At 36.4% G+C, this 6373-nt stretch overlaps 1 protein-coding gene across 1 annotated transcript in view; it reads left to right on the forward strand.

Annotated features, from left to right (window-relative positions):
- LOC136816675 (condensin complex subunit 3-like) overlaps positions 1–6373 on the forward strand; it is a 177505-nt gene that overhangs the window by 108679 nt on the left and 62453 nt on the right. The gene's annotated exons all lie outside the window — the stretch shown is intronic.

The following is a 6373-nucleotide window of genomic DNA, read 5'->3' on the forward strand; positions in this document are numbered from 1 at the left end:
ATAGAAGATTTGGTGTCTGTATAAAGAAGCTTGATGGCATTAATGATTTTCAAGGGAATGCCATATAGTGAGAGGATATCAAACATTTTATCTCGATCAACTGAATCGAAAGCTTTTTTAAAGTCAACAAATACAAGTATAGCGTCGAGATTGAAATTCCTGACTTCTTCAAGTATGCGACGAAGGGATAGGATTTGTGTTAGTGTGGAGCGCCCACTACGAAAACCATTTTGGTTTTTACGAAGAATGGGTTCGACTTTAGACCTAATCCTATTGAGTAAAAGTTTGTTGTAAATTTTGGCCGCTATTGGAAGAAGAGATATCTCAGGCAAGTTACGGCCTGTGCAAAAATTAACGAATCAAATAATGCGTGACGGCCAGTTGTTCCACCCCCTTTTCGGGAAAGATTTTTGGTTTTTCTTACTCGTCATATTAATGCCTTTTCAAAAGGTCCTGGGCCAAAAGTTGTGTTTCAGCCATTTTGGTAAAATTAAGGAAAAACACTTTTTGCTGACGTCAGCAAAAATTTAAACTGCTAATAACTATTGGAATATTTATCCAAATGAACTCAAATTTGGTACGAAGGTAGGGTTTATAAATATCTCTCGGTTCATAAAAAAAAATTCTCAAAAAATTGATGACGTCAGCAAAAATCAGCAATTTTCTTTTTTCCTCAAAAAATGCTGACGTCATCAATTTATAGGAAAATATTTTTTTGGAAATGAAAGATATTCATGAACCCTACCTATGTACAAAGTTTGAGCTCATTTGGATTAAAATTTCAGGAATTATTGGCATTTTAAGTTTTGACGTCAAAAATATCCGTCATTTCCATGACGACCAACACAAAAATCCAACAATTCATAAAACTCGTGACGGCCAGTTGTTCCACCCCTTTTCTGGAAGAAATTTTTACTGAGTTATGTTCATCATATTAATACCTTTCCAAAAAGTCCTGGGCCAAAAATTCTGTTTCAGCCATTTTGTGAAAATTAAGGAAAAACACTTTTTGCTGACGTCAGCAAAAATTTAAATTGCTAATAACTCCTGGAATATTTATCGAAATGAACTGAAATTTGGTACGAAGGTAGAGTTTATAAATATCTTTTATTTCCAAAAAAAAATTTCCAAAAAATTGATGACGTCAGCATTTTGTTAGGAAAAACGAAAATTGCTGATTTTTGCTGACGTCATCAATTCTTTGAAAAAATTTTTTTTGGAAATGAAAGATATTTATAAACCCTACTTTCGTACAAAATTTGAGCTCATTTCAATGAATATTCCAGGAGATATTAGTATTTCAAATTTTTGCTGACGTCAGCAAAAGTGTTTTGCTTTAAATTTCCCAAAATGGCTGAAACAGAATTTTTGGCCCAGGACTTTTTGGAAAGGTATTAATATGAAGAGTAAAAATAACGAAAAGTTTTCCCATAAAAAGGGGTGGAACAACTGGCCGTCACGGCCGTCACGATTTATCGATTTTTTTGCACAGGCCGTAACTTGCCTGAGATACCACGATAGTTAGTAGCAAGAGTGAGGTCTCCCTTTTTCGGAACGGGAATGATATGAGATTTTAGCCAATGATTTGTGCAAACATTTTCTTCGAACGCGATATTACAAAGATTAAGAAGGAAACCGTGGAAGTTTTCGTCTTTCCAGATAATAGGTGGAATGTTATCTGAACCGAAAGCTTTACAAGATTTAGTTTGGGAAAGGACCTTTGTTAATTCTTTTAAAGTGAAAGGAGAAAGAGGAATGTCCAAAGGCGGAGATATTTGTTCCCTGGGTAGAGAATTATTTTCAGAGAGAATTGGCTTTTTGCCAAGAAGATTTTTAAAATGATTGAGCCAATTATCTAGACGTTTCGCAGTGGATCCGCCTTTTAATTGAATGGGGGGTTTCGAATTTTTTCCACTAAGCTCTCTGACTAGGCTCCAAGCATTTCGCTGAGAGTTATGCGAGAAGTATTCAGACATGGAGTTTATGGCCGTTTATAAAGGATATTTCGGCTTCTAGGTAGGCCTCGTCAAGTTTAGCTTTACAAGAATCTAAATTTGCCTTTCGCCTGCGCGTAGGGACATTGTTGTAGAGAGATGCTGCAAGTTTGAGATTATCTCTTGCTGCAATGACAGACGGGATGTCTTTCGAGTTTGAGATGTTTTCTTTTCTTTTCATAGGGAGCTGCTCGAGAGCTATTTTTTCAGTGGTTTCAATCAAACTGGAATAAGCATCTTCAATGTTGTCTTTATTTAGATCCTCAATGAAAAGATGAGAAAAGCGGTTATATACTTCGACAGTAAATCTGTTACGGATTTCAGGATTGAGAGAAGATTCCTTCCAATCGATTTTCTTCAGAGGGTGCGGCTTCGAGTGTTTTGATGCACGAAGGCTCAATTTGATATTTGAGGAAACAATACGATGATCAGAGCTAACAGTGGAGAATGAGGAATATGCTCTGGAGTCTTTAATACTATTCCTCCATTTTTTACGAAAGAGAATATATAGTCAATTTGAGCTTTAACGCCATTTGGATATTGGAATGTCCGAAGGTGATTGGCACATTTCATGAAATAGTTATTTGAGGAGAAAAGGCCGGCATTGCGATTTGTGTGCTTATTAAAGGAGAAAGAGACATCGGGACATGCGAGCTTCGCATTAAAGTCACCCGCAATGCTTATGAAATTATGTCTTGGAATATCGTCGAGTACATTTTTAAGTTCCAAATAGAATTCCTCAACTTCCTCTTTAGGGGCGCTATTGTGTGGGCTATAGACACAAATAACTGATAAAACTGGATTGCTTGAGAATTCAGCAATCAAAAATTCTAGGCGTGATAGATTCTACCTTAATCAAGTTATTTTTAGCTTTGGAAGAAAGAAGAAGACCTACTCCTCCCACCGTAGCATTAACAGAGTTTTTGGTTGCTGAAGATGTAATAAGTTGAAGAGTAGAGTTTGAAGAATACGTAAGGTTATCAGCAGGGTGAAAAATGCGATGTTCTTGGATTGCAATCATGTCTATGGAATTTTCAGACATTGAACGCACGAGCTCGTTTATTTGTGTAGGTCCATTCAAGGTTCGAACATTGAAAGTACTAATTTTCAAGAGATTGGTACATCTCAGTAATTTGTTTTGTTTTGGGTGATCAGATTCTTTCTTGTCAGAAGAAATCCTCCCCAAGGAACTGGGGGTGAAGATCTCTCCATCATTGGATCCCGTTATGGTATCAAAGAGAGAAAAATGATCGATAAAATCAGGGGCTTGCCCGGGGATCACGGGCGTGTCCTGAAGGACTACCGATTGATCCCGGACCCTGGTGCTGTTTGGTGAAGAATCCATTATCTTTTCAATTGCTAAAATAGTATGTGCTGCGCAACGGCTACATACCCATTTTCCCATGGGTGGGGCAGTACTCAACTAACTCGAGAGATATCTCCTTAATTCAAGAACTAAGCAGAAGAGGGACAAAAACCAGATTAACTATTAGATGCTAACTGCCTAGTGGCCCCTATCACTCTACCTGCAACAGAGTGAGATTTAAAAACTGGTTTTCTCCAGCTGGTGTTATATCAGAGTTTTCCTTCTCTTATTTGGACTGCCTTAACTGGGCTATGAGATGTTCCAACTACACCTATGGGAAAAGTGTTGAAATAGTTTAGTTAAAATATGATACATCATTTATATATACAGTTCTCAGTTCATTAAAAGTTATTATGTACAGGTTAACATTACGTTTTCACTAGTTTTATTAAACAGTACGATCTAACTGACTGTCTTATAACACTACACAGGAAAAATTTTTCGATTTCCAAGGTTGGAAATTCAATATTTTTGGGTTGGAAATTTTGATTTTATAATTGAAGGTTGGAAATTTGAGCGATTACCTTAAGCTGATTTGGAAAACGTAAATTACCCATAGGTTTTGTAGAATAAACCAATGCCCTTGAAAAATCAAGTGAAAAAAACCCATGTAGAAATGACAATTTTCCAAGGCTGGTTGGAAAACATGACTTTTTGGGTGGGAAATTTTTATTTTCCAAACAGTTTGGGAATTGAAAAAAAAGCTCAAAAATCGATGTGAAAATACATATTTTAGTAAATTTGATACCTCAAGTTGAAAAACTAGACTTTTTGGGTCGGAAATTTGTGTTTCTCCCAAACAGTTTGGAAAACGTTAAAAATCCATGTGGAAATTACATTTTTGTGAAATTGAAACTCTTTCGATTGGAAAACTAGACTTTTTGGGTTGGAAATTTGTGTTTCTCCAAACAGTTTGGAAAACGTTAAAAATCCATGTGGAAATTACATTTTTGTGAAATTGAAACTCTTTCGATTGGAAAACTAGACTTTTTGGGTTGGAAATTTGTGTTTCTCCAAACAGTTTGGAAAACGTTAAAAATCCATGTGGAAATTAAGCTTTTCTAACCATTTTCTGCGCATGTCCTTGGGAAAACCACAAGCGATTTTTCGCTCAAAACTGTTTTGGTGTATAGCTAACCTAGTTATTAGGCTATAATGTGAGCAGTCAAGCTATAAGTTTCCGTCAGGTGAGGCGTCTCTTCGGAGCGGCCTCGGTCAATCGCAGTGAGTTCGCACAGTGAAGCACATAAGGTACTTGTGTCATAGTTTCAAATAGTGCCCTGCTGAGCTGTGTGAGTGATCTAAGATCAACAACGTATCTGTGCGAACAATAACGAGAGATTGACCGGGAGCCATCGAGCCTAGGCTAGCGAGTGACTGTTCACAAAAACAAAAACCTTGTTTAAGATCTTTTTTCCACTTTTTTCAACCTGAATTTTCGAAATTTCCAACCTTGTTTAGCTTATTTTGGCTTTTTCCCAACTGAATTTACAAAAATTCCAACCTTGTATTTCGGCTTTTTTCCACCTGAATTTTCGAAATTTCCAGCCACCTTGTATTTCGGCTTTTTTCAACCTAGATTTTCTTAAATTCCAACCTTGTTTGGTTTGGATTTTGGCTTTTTTTCCACCTGGATTTTGGAAAATTCCAACCTTGTTAAATTTGAATTTTGGCTTTTTCAACCTCGATTTTCGAAAATTCCAACCTTGTTTAAGCTTGGATTTTGGCTTTTTTCCAACTGAATTTTAAAAAATTCCAACCTTGTTAAATTTGGATTTTTGCTTTTTTCAACCTGGATTTACGAAAATTCCAAGCCATGGAAAATGCAAAATTCCCAACCTTGGAGAATGTCCCACATTTTCAGGTTGGATTTTCCATTGGATTTTATGTTTTTTTCCAACTAAGAAAACTTGAAATTTCCAACCTTGTAAATCGAAAATTTTTTCCTGTGCTATAGTGTGTTGGCTCTGCGGGGCAAGGGCGCCAGGCTTCAAAAGAGAAGCATTCCTTTAGGAAGACTTACAAGTCTTCCCGCATACCCAAATAGGTATAATTACTTTTTCTGAAGTTAAGGAAAACTACCAGAGAGTTTGTTTGGCGATGGTTGTTTAAATTTGACTCATCTATTAAGACAAGGTGAAGCGTGACGCTGCAGATCAAATTTGTATTTTGACTGAACTCGCCAACCTTTATGATTAAAGGTACAGTCTATACATTGTCCCTTAAAACTTTTGCTGTTCATTTTTGAACATGAAAAGTAAGGGGATGGTATCTTCATTCTTGAAAGATAATCTATACATATATTTTTATGAAGAAAAATAAAGAGACACACAAATGTTATTAAAAGTATTGTCGACTTAACTTTTATTGGTATAGAAAGAAGACACGAGAAAGCGTTATTCAGGTTGGTGGGATGGAGCCCATGGGGTACTAGGGTTGCGAGCTGACGGGGGGGGTGCCGCCCGACTCTCGATCTTTGGACCCTCTTACCGGGACTAAAGGAGAAAACAAAGGAAGATTTTGGAAATTTTACGACCCTTAGCGGCGGGACAAATATGTTAAATTTTGACCAAATTTCGATCTTTCCGGGGGTAAAAATTTTCCTATTTTCCGACCCTAAGTTAGACTGGAGTCGTTTATAATGCATGTAATACTAATAATAAACACAAATAATGATACGGGATTTAGTTTGTATAAACGACTGGAAGAATCCGGTGTTCCAGCCTTATAGATACTGGGCCTAGCTACGCAGAAACTTGCGTAGCGAGAAAACAATTTATTAAGCAACAACAAACTCTCAAAATAAAATCAACTGAAATGAAACATTTTTAACACACAAATCCACACACATTTTATTTTCAAGAATCTTTTTTGAGCAGGAAAAAATTTTAATTGCGATATTGACACTTTTTTTTTGTTTGGAGTTAGTGCACAAAGGTTTCTAGACGACTAAAATTTACTTTTTTGCTTTATTTCTAATATGTCTGAATTAGTCGTCTAGCTTGCTAGACTA

The sequence above is a fragment of the Clytia hemisphaerica genome, unplaced genomic scaffold, assembly GCF_902728285.1.
Source record: "Clytia hemisphaerica strain Z4C2 unplaced genomic scaffold, Clytia hemisphaerica genome assembly, whole genome shotgun sequence".
Lineage (NCBI taxonomy): Eukaryota > Metazoa > Cnidaria > Hydrozoa > Leptothecata > Clytiidae > Clytia > Clytia hemisphaerica.